Source organism: Hyperolius riggenbachi, chromosome 7, assembly GCF_040937935.1.
Source record: "Hyperolius riggenbachi isolate aHypRig1 chromosome 7, aHypRig1.pri, whole genome shotgun sequence".
Lineage (NCBI taxonomy): Eukaryota > Metazoa > Chordata > Amphibia > Anura > Hyperoliidae > Hyperolius > Hyperolius riggenbachi.
In genome coordinates, this window is record NC_090652.1 from 63,455,090 (window position 1) to 63,467,953 (window position 12,864).

Consider the following 12,864-nt stretch of genomic DNA (forward strand, 5'->3'; position numbering starts at 1 on the left):
CTTAAATGGCAGGTGAATGGCTGTCGACTTTACCAGTTAATAGCAAAGCCTCCTTATGGGTATGGGTATATGCATTTTTCAAAAAGAGCATATAGTTTTTGGGAAAATTGATTTTAAAATTCTCGTTCTGAGTGTGGGAAATGTTTTCTGGGCCCCTCCCCCAGAGCCTTGGGGCTCTTCCCTACCTTCGGTGCCCCAGGAGGAGATGGGGCCGCCAAAGTCCTGGGGGGTTTATGGTGGCATCTGGGAGTCCCCTTTAAGAAAGGGACCCCCAGATGCCCACCCCCTACAAATGAGTACAGGGGAACAGAGTTCTTCCCACAAAAAGTTAAATGGAATAAAAACACACCCATAAACATTTAACATTCTTAATTAAACGTAAATACTTACCTGTACCTTTAAAAAATGTTTCCACGCCCATATCCTCAGAAATTAACCCACGTCAATATCCTCTATCTTGTGATCTTGATTGAAGATCTCTGCCAGCCGCTGCCATATGAAGGTCCGCCACAGCTCTCAGCTATACTTAGTACTGTATAGTAGAGATCGCTGTCACCAGGGGCTCCCTGGTATGTCATCTTTGCGCCTCCCATCAATTTGCACACAACTAATACAACTTGAAGTGCTAGTTGCTCTCTTTCTTCCATTAAAGCGTCATTATGGTAGGGGCATATGGTTAGATTGTGAGCCCCTCTTAGCAACCAATAGTTATTGACATGAATGGCTGAATGAGCTCAGTAAAGTATCATGGAAAGTGCTACCACCATATAAATGCACAATAATATTCAATCATATTTTTCCCATAATTCAGCAAACTTGTTACCCTTGGATAAGCCTGTTGATTGCAGCAAAGGATTTGGACTGGCAGAAAGGATTGTGGAAGCCGAGCCTTGCGTGTTATTGTCAGATTTCATTGTCCCCGTCTTTGTCTACAGGTAAGAAATTAATATACTCTGACAAATATTATTTGTTATTTAACAAAATTATATTGCATTTCCATTTCTTCAAATATGCAGCTAATCTTGGCAGATTTTGTCAGAAACCTCTGATCTGCATGCTTGTTCAGTGTCTATTGCAAAAAGTACTAATATTGGAGGCAGAGGATAAGCAGGACAGCCTGGCAATGTTTAAAATTAAAGGACATCCGAGGTGAAAATAAACTGATGTGATAAACACTTGTATCTCTCTTCCTCCTAAAAATGACTTTTTTTTAGATATCCAACAGTTTTATTTTATATTTAAATCTAGTTTAACCTATTTTGGTTTCTACGTCCAGGAACCATGCACACTCCCGGCCGCGGATTCGGTAGCCAAGGAATCAATGTATCGGGCTATGGTGCCCGATCACTGATTCCTCTCCCCCGCTGAAAAAGCGACAGCTTCTCTCGGAAGCTGCGCTTTTTCTGGCCGTTCCCTTCCCGATGAGTCACTCTAAGCGTGTGTTACGCTTAGAGTGACGTCATGTAAACAAACTCATGGCCGCAATCTTGTGGCCAAAAAGTAATACTACAACTAAAATAAAAAAAAAATAAAAATAACACACAATTACATTAAAAAACTATACTTTACATCCCACCCTCCCAAAAATACCCAGATAAAATGTTTAATATAAAAAAAAAACCATTACAATAAAAAAAAAACATGTAAATATTTACCTAAGGGTCTAAACTTTTTAAATATCAATGTAAAGATGAAATATTTCTATATTTTTTTTATTTCAAACTTGTAAATAGTGATAGATGCAAAACGGAAAAAATGCACCTTTATTTCCAAATAAAATATTGTCGCCATACATTGTGATAGGGACATAATTTTAATGGTGTAATAACCAGGACATTAATTAGTTTTAATTATGGAGGCATGTATTATTTTAAAACTATAATGGCTGAAAACTGAGAAATAATAATTTTTTTCCATTTTGTTCTTATTCTTCCTGTTAAAATGCATTTACAGTAAAGTGGCTCTTAGCAAAATGTACTCCCCAAAGAAAGCCTAATTGGTGGCGGAAAAAACAAGATATAGATCAGTTAATTGTGATAAGTAGTGATAAAGTTATAGGCTAATGAATGGGAGGTGAACATTTCTCAAGTGAAAACGACGGAACCTGAATGGGTTAAGGTCTCTTTCACAGTGCGGCGTTAAAGTCGCACGTTAGAAATTTTTTTAACATGGACTAACGCACAGCAACGCTAAGTCTATGCAACATTCACAGTGCACATGTTGCGTTTCTGTGTAACGTGTATCATTATTAGAAAGTGCTGCATGCTGTGCGTTAGACACATTATTAGCTAGTTACATTGGACTGTTTGCACATGCTCAGTACTAACTTGGAAGCATACTTTTTATTGCTTGTATGCGACAATAACAAAATCACCCTAAAAGCAATTGTGCAATGATACCCTATGAGAGTGTTCACATCTGAGCGGTTCAATTCCGATCTGCTCACCAAACCACGGCCTGTACCATTTTTGGGTGATTTGCCTCAATGGAAGGTATAGGGAAATTGCAAAGTGTTTGTATGGCGATTTCCCCAGCGCTTTAATGAATAAATTCATTGCATTTATTCATTTCCGGGTGAAAGAGTTCACTTCCTGATTGACGTCAGGAAGTAAAAAAACAGAATCGCTCTGCAAAAGCACTTATAAAAACGCTTAATAAAAAGATTGCAGTGCGCAGGTAGGCGCATCCCGGCGCTAAACAAAAATCATGAAAAAATGTAAAAATGCTGGCGTCAAGGATTTCGATTTTAGATGTGAACAAGGCCTAAGAGGTTAAATAGATATTTTAGCTTCCCTATCCTTCCCACTTTGGGTTCCCTTTCAACAAAGTTTTATATACACACAAAAACAATACACACAAAAACAAAATATACAGATGAAAAATTGAAGAATAAAAATACAAATTAAAAATACTCATACATTAACAGATGGCCACCAGATGAGACCAAAAGATCAAACCCTCTCAGATCCGAATCTGATCAGAAAGTGATAAAAAAAAAACCATCAACACACTACAAATAGATATTCAATAGATTTCAGCTGTAAACCTAGTGAATATTCATCGATCAGCAGCATTTACTCGAAGCAATGCAATGCTATGGGCCATCTATCTAGCACCACTCCCGTCCCCATTTCGATCCAGATGTTCCATCCAGTACAATTGATCATTTCTATAATTTTAGGGTGAAAATTGATCAGAATTACAATAGGGTGGACATGTCGGGTCATCGACCTCTGGTAGTTTTCCTCACAGTTATCAAATCTTTTGGGAATTGAGAGGGAAAAGTGATACCTGTAGGGGCACCTTAGCATTAATGTATGTAGGTGAAAAGAATATAGCTTAATGCAGATGAAACAAAGAAGGGGAAAAAAAATGTTTTTTGAATATATATTTTATTAAAAATTTTGAAACCTGCATTTTTTGTTCTATAAAATATTTTAATGGTGTGTAGATGTTTTACTTTTTAAACTTTTTTGATAAACCTTAACACTTATTCTTCCTGACCGTTTCCGCTCTGACCTTGCTAAAACCTCGCTAACCACCTGGAATATGGAGCATTCAACCACAGAGTTCCATACCTATAAAGTGAACTCTTCATGTATTGTTAAAGGGATCCTGAAGCGAGAGGTTTATGGAGGCTGCCATATTTTTTTCCTTGTAAGCAATACCAGTTTCCTGGCCATTCTGCTGATCCTCTGCTGCCATAGACCCTATCGGAGTTGACAAGATTAGCTGCATGCTTGTTCCTGGTGTTATTCAGACACTTCTGTAGCTAAATAGATCTGCAGGGCAGATATTTTTAAAAGGAAATACTGTAAATAATGCAGCCTCCATATACTTCTCGCTTCAGTTTCCCTTGAATCATTGTCTGATTGTTATATGTTATATTATTGTCAGATAATCCCTGAACAGTTTTGCTATTTATGTCAGTAGATGATGCAGCTACTATCGCTACTGATGTGAACGAGGTCACACTAGCAAACAAATCTGTAACCTTCTGCACTCAAAACTTATGCTCATAAGCTACAACCCTAAGGACCAATTCACACGGGCCGATGCTAAATACTTCTCTGCAAATTGATTGCTATCATTCAGCAAATGCAACACATTTTGGCCCCTACATGGAAGCGATGTGATTTGCCAATCTTGGACAATACAAGTAGTTTCCAGGTGGAAATGAGACAACATGATCAAGCGTGGCATTTGTCCAAATGATGAGAGACGTTGCCACCAATGTTTAAAAAGCACCCTCCATTCATTTGAATGAACAGTGCTTGAGCGACGGTTCAACTTCCGTGTGAACCAGCCCTAACAGCAATAAATAAAGGTGTTTACTTTGTTTAAAATTTAAGAACCAGAAATGTCTCAGCTTGAAACCCAGGTTCTAGAGCATTAAAGAATACCTAAACTGAAATGTGACATAATGAGATAGACATGTGTATGTACAGTGCCTACCACACAAATAACTATGCTGTGTTCCCTTTTTTCTTTCTCTGCCTGAAAGAGTTAAATATCAGGTATGTAAGTGGCTGACTCAGTCCTGACTCCGACAGGAAGTGACTACAGTGTGACCCTCACTAATAAGAAATTCCCCTTTTTATCTCTTTCTTGCTCTCAGAAGCCATTTTCTGCTAGGAAAGTGTTTTATAGTTGGAATTTCTTATCAGTGAGGGTCACACTGTAGTCACTTCCTGTCTGAGTCAGGACTGAGTCAGCCACGTACATACCTGATATTCAACTCTTTCAGGCAGAGAAAGAAAGAAAGGAACAGAGCATAGTTATTTGTGTGCTAGGCACTGAACATACACATGCCTATCTCATGATGTCACATGTCACTTCGGGTATCCTTTAAGGTTCCAGAACATGAAGGTTCCAGAGCATGAAGGTTCCAGAACATGACATTTTCTTGTAGGTAGAGTACAGACCAGACCAATTCTAAAGAGGGAAGCATGATGGGGTTAACTGGCCACAACCACAATGGATCACGCTTCCTGCAGATCTTGATGATTTAGCTGGCACCCCTGATGCGCTACATCTTGCATGTTGATTGCAGCAGTACAAAGCTGAGCAATCACAAACTGCAATGGCTTTGTAAATCAGGTGGATATCATGTTGTTTCATGTCTGATAAATGAAAGGACAGACATAACTCAAATTTCCATGTAATTTTTAGCGCAAGAAAATCTATAGCCCCTGGTGAAGTAGAAGACTTGAAAGAAATGTTGTATGCGTGTAAAAGCCTGACAGGTATGTGTTTATTGGTGTAGCAAAGACAGCAAAGTGGTACCTGTAGGAGATATGTGAGAAGCAGGAGAAGCCACGCCAAATAGGGTGTGCCAAAGTCCTAGTGCCTCCCAGTCAGTGATGATCTGAAATATTGCATATGTCACGTGTTGATTACATCGTCAATTTTAAATTAAGATGCTTATTTGTAATTCATAATTTTTGGCAAACCTGTATTTAATCATGGTGTAATTTGTAATGTCGAATTGTAAATTAGTGTTTACTCATTATTTTGTGTTTCCTTGTAATTTTGAGTAAGTTATCATTATTTTGCTAAAATTACAATAAATGTGATTGATCATAATTATGCAAAAATTGGTCATAGCTTTGTACAATTGTGCGCAATTACAAATTATCTATTATGGAAATTATTGTTATTATGATAATAATCAAAATTACCCATGCACTCTTAATTACACTAATAATAATAATAATAATCTGAACATTTGTATAGCGCTTTTCTCCTGTGAGACTCAAAGCGCTCAAGAGCTGCAGCCACTGAGACACGCTCAGGAGGAGGCCACCCTGCAGTGTTACGGAGTCCTGCCCAAGGACTTCTTACTGAATAGGTACTGACCCTAGCCAGGATTCAAACCCTGGTCTCCCATGCCAAAGGCAGTGCCCTTAACCAGTACTCTACATTACACTAATTTTTGTGTACATTTGCGTAATTTATCACAATTATGATTTTGCTATTAAGATATTAATTATGAAAATTACGCAAAATTGTGAAATTTTCCATTACGATCATCACTACCCCCAGCAGTGTTCAGGCCTTCCAGTGACATATGTTGTCAGAGATGTATAACTTTCCTCGTAGTGGGCCCCTGCTTTCTAGCGCCTCCCATGATGTGTTTCTGCTTTACATAACCACTAGGGGTGGGACGACGAATCCTGCGAATCCACAAATCCCTCGAATATTAGGAAATATTCGAGATTCGTGGATTCGAATCCCGACGCCATTTTCCACTACACGAATCTGCCGAATCCCGACGCTGCATCGCCGCGCATCCACCGCTCGCACTTGTCCTCCTCCGCCCCCCCCGTGCCTCCTCCGCCCGCCCGCATACTGTAACAACTCACCTATTCATAGTGGAGCGCAGAGCGGCAGACCTCTCGCCGACTTCCTGGTTCCCCCTAGTGACCGGCTCTTATAATGACATCATCAGTAAGAGCCGGTCCGGCCACTAGAGGGAACAGGGAAGTAACGAAGAGGTCTGCCGCTCTGCGCTCCACAGGAAAGGTGAGTAGATTCTTATGCAGGGGTGAGCGGAGGAGGCACGGGGGATGGAGGGGGCCGTGGGGGGGTTGGCGGTAAGCAGAGGAGGCACGAGGAGGGGTTCTACCTACCGGACACTATGCTTACCTACCTACCTACAGGCCGCTATACCTACCTACCTACAGGCCACTATACCTACCTAGATTCGGGATTCGAAAGGTTTGAGATATTCGAGAACCTTTTCAGATTCGGATTCGGATTCAAAAAAATTGTGGATTCGGCCCATCCCTAATAACCACCATACTGTGCTCCAGCTCTACATTGCCCCTAAACCTTGTCTTAGCAATACAGTTTTTTTCAAAGTGTATCCCAAATTTTGTAGGGCTATAATTGTTGTCCTACTTTGTACAGTCTGTTCTACTACTGGTAGGGTTGGAACCACATTGCTAACAGAGATTGGCAGACTGCATTTACTTCTGATGGAGATCACGAAGGAAGGATCTCCCTGTAGCTGATCGAGATTGGGGATAGCATGTGACTTCCACAGCAAACAGGCACATTCTAACACAAATATTATAAACAACAACAACCAATTTACCATAATTTACAGATGTTGAAAACAACATGCAGATATTGGTTACATCCTTATGCTACCAACAGCAGAAACAAATATTAGATATGATATGGTGTCCAGTGGTTTTTTTTTTAAAAAAAAGAAAACTTAAGGAGTCATCCACAGATAGGAGAGCCAAGATGGAGGGGGGTAAGCCAGGACAAAGGGGGAGGAAGACCCAAATATGCAGATGGGGTCAACCAGAAAGTGGTCAAAAGCTAGGCTGCCAGGACAGGGAAGATTAGAAAATTATAATTAGAAAATTATATTGCACAGAATAATCTGATTTCAATTCAACAGCATGGGTTTACTAAAGTCAGGTTATGTCTTACCACCATTCTCAACTTTTATGAAGTGGTGAATCTAAATGTAGATCTTGGGAAAGCAATAGATGTAGTGTACTTGGACTTTGCAAAAGCGTTTGATACTGTTCCTCACAATAGCCTGGTGCAGAAGCTGAGGATACAGGGACTGGGAGAAAATATGTGTATGTGGACAGAGAACTGGTTAAGGGACAGAAGACAAAAAGTGACTGAAAATGGATCATACTCAAAAAGGAAAAATGTTAGCAGTGGGTCCCGCAAGGGTCAGTGCAAGGTCCAATCCTTTTCAATTTATTTATTGATGATTGTCTAGACTGAATAAAAAGTAATGTTCACAGGTGATACAAAATAATGCAGAATTACCAAAACTAAGACGGATAGTGACATATTACAACAGGAACTTGTCAACATGCTCTTATGGGCAGACATATGGCAGATGATTTAATGTTGATAAATGTAAAGTCATGCACCTTGGACATGCCAATGGTAAAGCACCATATAAAATAAATGGCAAACAGATGGGAACATCACACTTGGAGAAGGACTGCTCTTTGTATGGAGGGAAAAAGTTTTTGCCGTCTATTTAAAAAGGAATTCTTTACAGCAAGATTGGTTAAAATGTGGACTATCTTATCATAGCAGAAAGTCATGTCAAATTCCATATCTGGATTTTAAAGAGGGTTTCAATGCTTTCCTGCATTGAAGAACTTCCTGTCAGGCCCTCCACGCTTTTTACTGTTTTACTGCAAATCCGGCACAATTATTGCCCTGACGAAGTGGCTTATAGCGGTGAAGTGCACTGTCCAGTGCTGAATAAAAGTTTATCTTTTTTAACTACAGTATTAGTAAGTGCTACGTATATGGTTGGACAAAACTTAGCTTTCCTCTTTTTTATATCCCAGTCACGTGAAACGGGATTAAACATCTATCATTGGTTGCACAAGGTGTTAGGAGTGGTTTTGATTAGCAGCATTGGGTGCTGCTTGTTTACTCCATTTGGTTTGCTCAATCAGGTATTCCAGGATGAGGGACCATAGGAAATAAAGTCCTCGTAGTCTAATTCCTCTGCACATTATCCAGGTAAATTTGTAGAAGTGAAAGAAAGAGAAGAGTATTTCCCCAACCTACTTTACCAAGGTTACAAAAACTGTGGTTTGATGTCACAGAACATACCATTTGGTTTATTTGCAATACTTTAAAGAAATCAATTGTGAGATCTAATTTAATCTAGGCTATCAGGCTGGAGCTTGGCCAATGTTTATACAAAAAGCTGCACAGTCTCATTTCTAGGAATGCAAATATGCTTTAGAAGAACTAAATCTCAGAAAGTTAAGGTAAATTGCATCAAAGAAAGAGTGATGGAGGAACAGGGTGACTCTACCTAATGACTGAGATGGTAACAATCCTAGACCTAGAACAAACACACATCTGTTGCCCATGGTGGTGACTACAAGAACTTGTATAAAAAAAATTTTTTTAATTAAATATCTGTTTCGAAAGTCTTGCAGCACAAAAGAAAGTTTCAGCTTGAGGATTCCTGTATGAGTTTGGGTCTCCTTTAAAGTGAACCCGAGTTGGCACAGGAGGACACAAAGCCATGTTCCCTAGTCCATGACATGCCTCTGTGTCCCCTATGGGCCATTCTATGCCCCCCCCACGACACAATGTGACCCCACAAAATTGCCAACATTAAACTTGTTGCCAAGCTCAAGGTGTATCCATAGCAAGAGAGGAACCGCTGCAAAACGCCCACTGAGGGAGTTTCTTAATCCCCTCCCACAGCTGCCATTGGGGAGCTCTGCCTCTCCCCGGATGCTCCCCTGCCTCCTTGCACTCTGCTCTGTGTGCTCTGTGTGAGACACACAGAGCACAGCTGCCAGCATGACCTCAGAGGGCCACCATTGCAGGCCACATGAGCAGCGCAGAGCGGCAAGGATTGTAGCTACCTGATGCGGCCATCCCTACGGATCAGGTAGCATGTTTTTTTTTTTAACAAACATCCCCACCTCAGATTCCCATTAACCGCTTGACGCCCGCTTCACGCCGACGGACGTGGACATGGCAGCAGCCCCAGGACCGCCTAACACCCTAAGGTTCTTGGGGGCGTGGTTTTTCGGGAGATCGCACACGCCGATGCGCATGCACCACCAATCTGATGACGGAGCTCCGCTCTGCCTTCAGTCTCGCCATCTTTTATTGCTGTACAGCGCTGCGATCTGAGGCAGTGAGAAAGGAGAGCGATTGGCTCTCATAGGCTGAAGCCTATGACAGCCAATCACCGCTATTGGCTGGCTGGGGGCGGGAGGGAGTTTGAAAAAAAAAGAAAAAAGAAATATATTTGTAAAATGATGCAAAAAATATTTATAAAAAAATAATCACTGGGGGAGCGATTAGACCCCACCAACAGAAAGCTCTGTTGGTGGGGAGAAATGGGGGGGGGGATCACTTGTGTGCTGAGTTGTGCAGCCCTGCAGCGAGGCCTTAAAGCTGCAGTGGCCCATTTAGAGAAAAATGGCCTGGTCTTTAGGGGGGTTTAACACTGCGGTCCTCACGTGGTTAAGTGGAACTAAGATAATTTAAACTTATATTTCCACAACTGTGAAAAGTCAACAAAGAGCATATTTTATGCAGTTATATTGTATAGTGTACACCACTACTACACTACTTAAAGCCCTATTCCAACAATTTTTTTTCTTACTTTCTTCCTCACTAAATAATGTTGCCCTCTCCCACCTTCCAACCTTCCCCCAATCTCATCTTTAATACCACATGAAGCCATCTGGTTAGTAAGGATGGTCAATGAGATGCAAAGAGTTAATGCATGACTATACCAATTTTAAATGCAAATGTATGCAGCTTGATAACAGACAAATCAAATCCCAACTTGGTAGGATTGGATTTGGTCCATTTTTAAGCTGCATAGATTTGCACACAAAAAAAACCCAACTTAATTCTGCATCAACTAAGAACTATTTTCATCTCATTGGCTACCCCTGCTAGTTAGACAAAGCATTGAGCCAAAGTACCTTACTGTGTTTTAACTCCTGTTTGCGCTCTGTCCCAACTCCACTTCTCCCTTCCACAACCCCCAGAAACAACACATTGCTCTCTCATTATTATGCATTCCTCTCCTTCAAGGGTTCCCCTTGTATCCATTGCTTAACCTACTGCGGACCGCCGCAGTATAAATCTACGGCGGGCAGTGGGCACTGCGGTTCTGACCGGACGTAAACTCTGCGTCCCATTGACCGCGTGCCCCCGCCCGTCTCCGCCGCTGTCCCTGCTCGATCTGCGCCACAATATGCTGCCCTGCCACCTCTATGACGGCAGAGCACTTTGAGCTGGGCAGGAGCCGTTTTCATTGGCTCCTGGCCCTGTCATTCATTTAAACCGTTCCCATTGGCTTACATGGAGTGACAGGGTCAGGAGCCAATGAAAGCGGCTCCTGACCGGCGTACAGCACTCTGCCATCATACCGACGGCAGAGAGAGCAGCCTGCGGCGGGGACAGAGCGACGTGTTCGTCGAGAGCGGCGGATTTTAGCGGCGATTCATCGGGAAGCGGCTGTTTAATGGACCAGCACCCTCTGGTCCTTAAGGGGGCAGAGGGTGCTGGTCCCGAAGTGGTTAATATACTCCAGTTAACAACAATAGGTGGGGATGAGTGGGTGAGCATTATGACCTCTGTAAGATGTCATTGTGGGAGCTGAGGTTGCTGCTATAAAGTTGAAGCCTACCTTTAGAAGCTCACAGAGATCCATACCAAATAGAACCCCCAACATGATGTTATCACTGGAACCTTTAGGTGAGTGTGTAGCGTCTCCATTTAAAGAGGAATTGTAGTGAAAATAACATAATGTATAAAATTGCTTATTTTTTTACAATACCCCTTTACAGATTATCAGTGTTTGCCCATTGTAAAATATTTACTCTCTCTGCTTTACATTCTGAAATGTATCACAGGTGGGAACGTCTTTAGTTCTGCAGGTGATCTGTATAGAATGTTTGTTACTGAGAGTTCTATGCAGAGTGGGAGATATTGCTTGCTTGCCAGTTGGAAAAAGCTGATATCTCCCACAATGCAATGAGGTTCACAGACAGGAAACTGTCAGGAACTTGGTCATGACATTACACTGTGGGGGGGTCACCACAATATCAGCCATACTGATCCCCGCTGATGATCTATTCGAGAAAAGGTAAAGATTTCTCGTGGGAAAGGGGGCATCAGCTACTGATTGGAATGAAGTTCAATCCTTGGTTAAAGTTCTTCTTTAAATTGTGTGCACATGCATGATTATGTCAAAAATGATTCTTGAAGATATCTTTAAAAGGTTTTAGTTATCATCATTATTAGCTTATTCCATTGTACAACTGTATTGGTCAGGCAATTATGTACACTTACTCTCAATCTGGTTTGGTGCAGGTGTATTTCCCATTGTGGTTCTCACTCATAAGACAGATGGAAGACTTGAAGAAATAAAGAAAATGTTCAGAGATATGGGAATGGAGACATTGTTTGACCTAGAAAATTATACAGAAAAAAATCCAAAATATTCAACAGAAACCCATAGCTCAGTCATCAGATTTTTACATGAAGCTGTTAGTGATGCTAAATTCCAAATTAATATACCACAGAATCCTGAGAGAGAAAGGATGGAGCGGAAAATATCAGTGCTGAATTATATTCACAAAAGAGAGCTAAAAGTCAATGAAAGAAAACTGCAGCAACAGAAAATAGTGGAGGGCGCATGCATGAATCAGACCATACGTCTTCAAAAGGAAGAGGCAGAAAAACAGAAACAACAAGAACAACAAGAACACAACAAACAGATGAGGATGCTTGAAGAAAAGTATAAGAGGCACAGTTTGTGGGATCAGTGGGACTATGAGCAACGCCTTAAAAAAATACAGAAAAAAAGACACAGTAATTAAGAAAGGAACAAGAAGAATTTGCAGAAAAAAATGATGACTTTTGACTTTGCAAAATTCAAGTTAAGATTTAATCCTTCAAGTCAAATTTTGTTTAACCACTTCCCCTCTGCCGGGACGAGTAACTACATTCTGCAAAATGCCACAACTCTGTGCAGGGACGTAGCTACCCCCCCTCCCCCCCCCGCACGCTGGGTACCGCCGCTCAGTGCCATCAATCGTTAGCCGCTAGATCAATGAATGGGAACACAGTTCCCATTCATTGATCTAAGTTCCCATGTGAATGACTGCAGCCGTCTATTCAGACAGCTCTGCCATTCACAAAACCCGTCCACACTGTCCTTCCATTTCCGTAAACTGAAGTCACCACTAAGGACATTTGACAAGAGATGGCATGCAAACTTATGCACGTGAACATAGCAGTTCTCATTTGTGATCGAACACAAACTTTATGCGAGTGCGATCCGCCCCCTATACTACATCATTGCGCTAAACTTTG

General features: G+C 41.2%; 1 long non-coding RNA gene across 1 annotated transcript; it reads left to right on the forward strand.

Moving 5' to 3' along the window:
• The first annotated feature begins 855 nt into the window (after positions 1–855).
• LOC137525537 (uncharacterized) lies at positions 856–12,174 on the forward strand. The gene is made up of 3 exons (XR_011022933.1): positions 856–935; positions 5,173–5,246; positions 11,860–12,174. It is a non-coding gene; the product is annotated as an uncharacterized lncRNA (long non-coding RNA).
• The last annotated feature ends 690 nt before the right edge of the window (positions 12,175–12,864 follow it).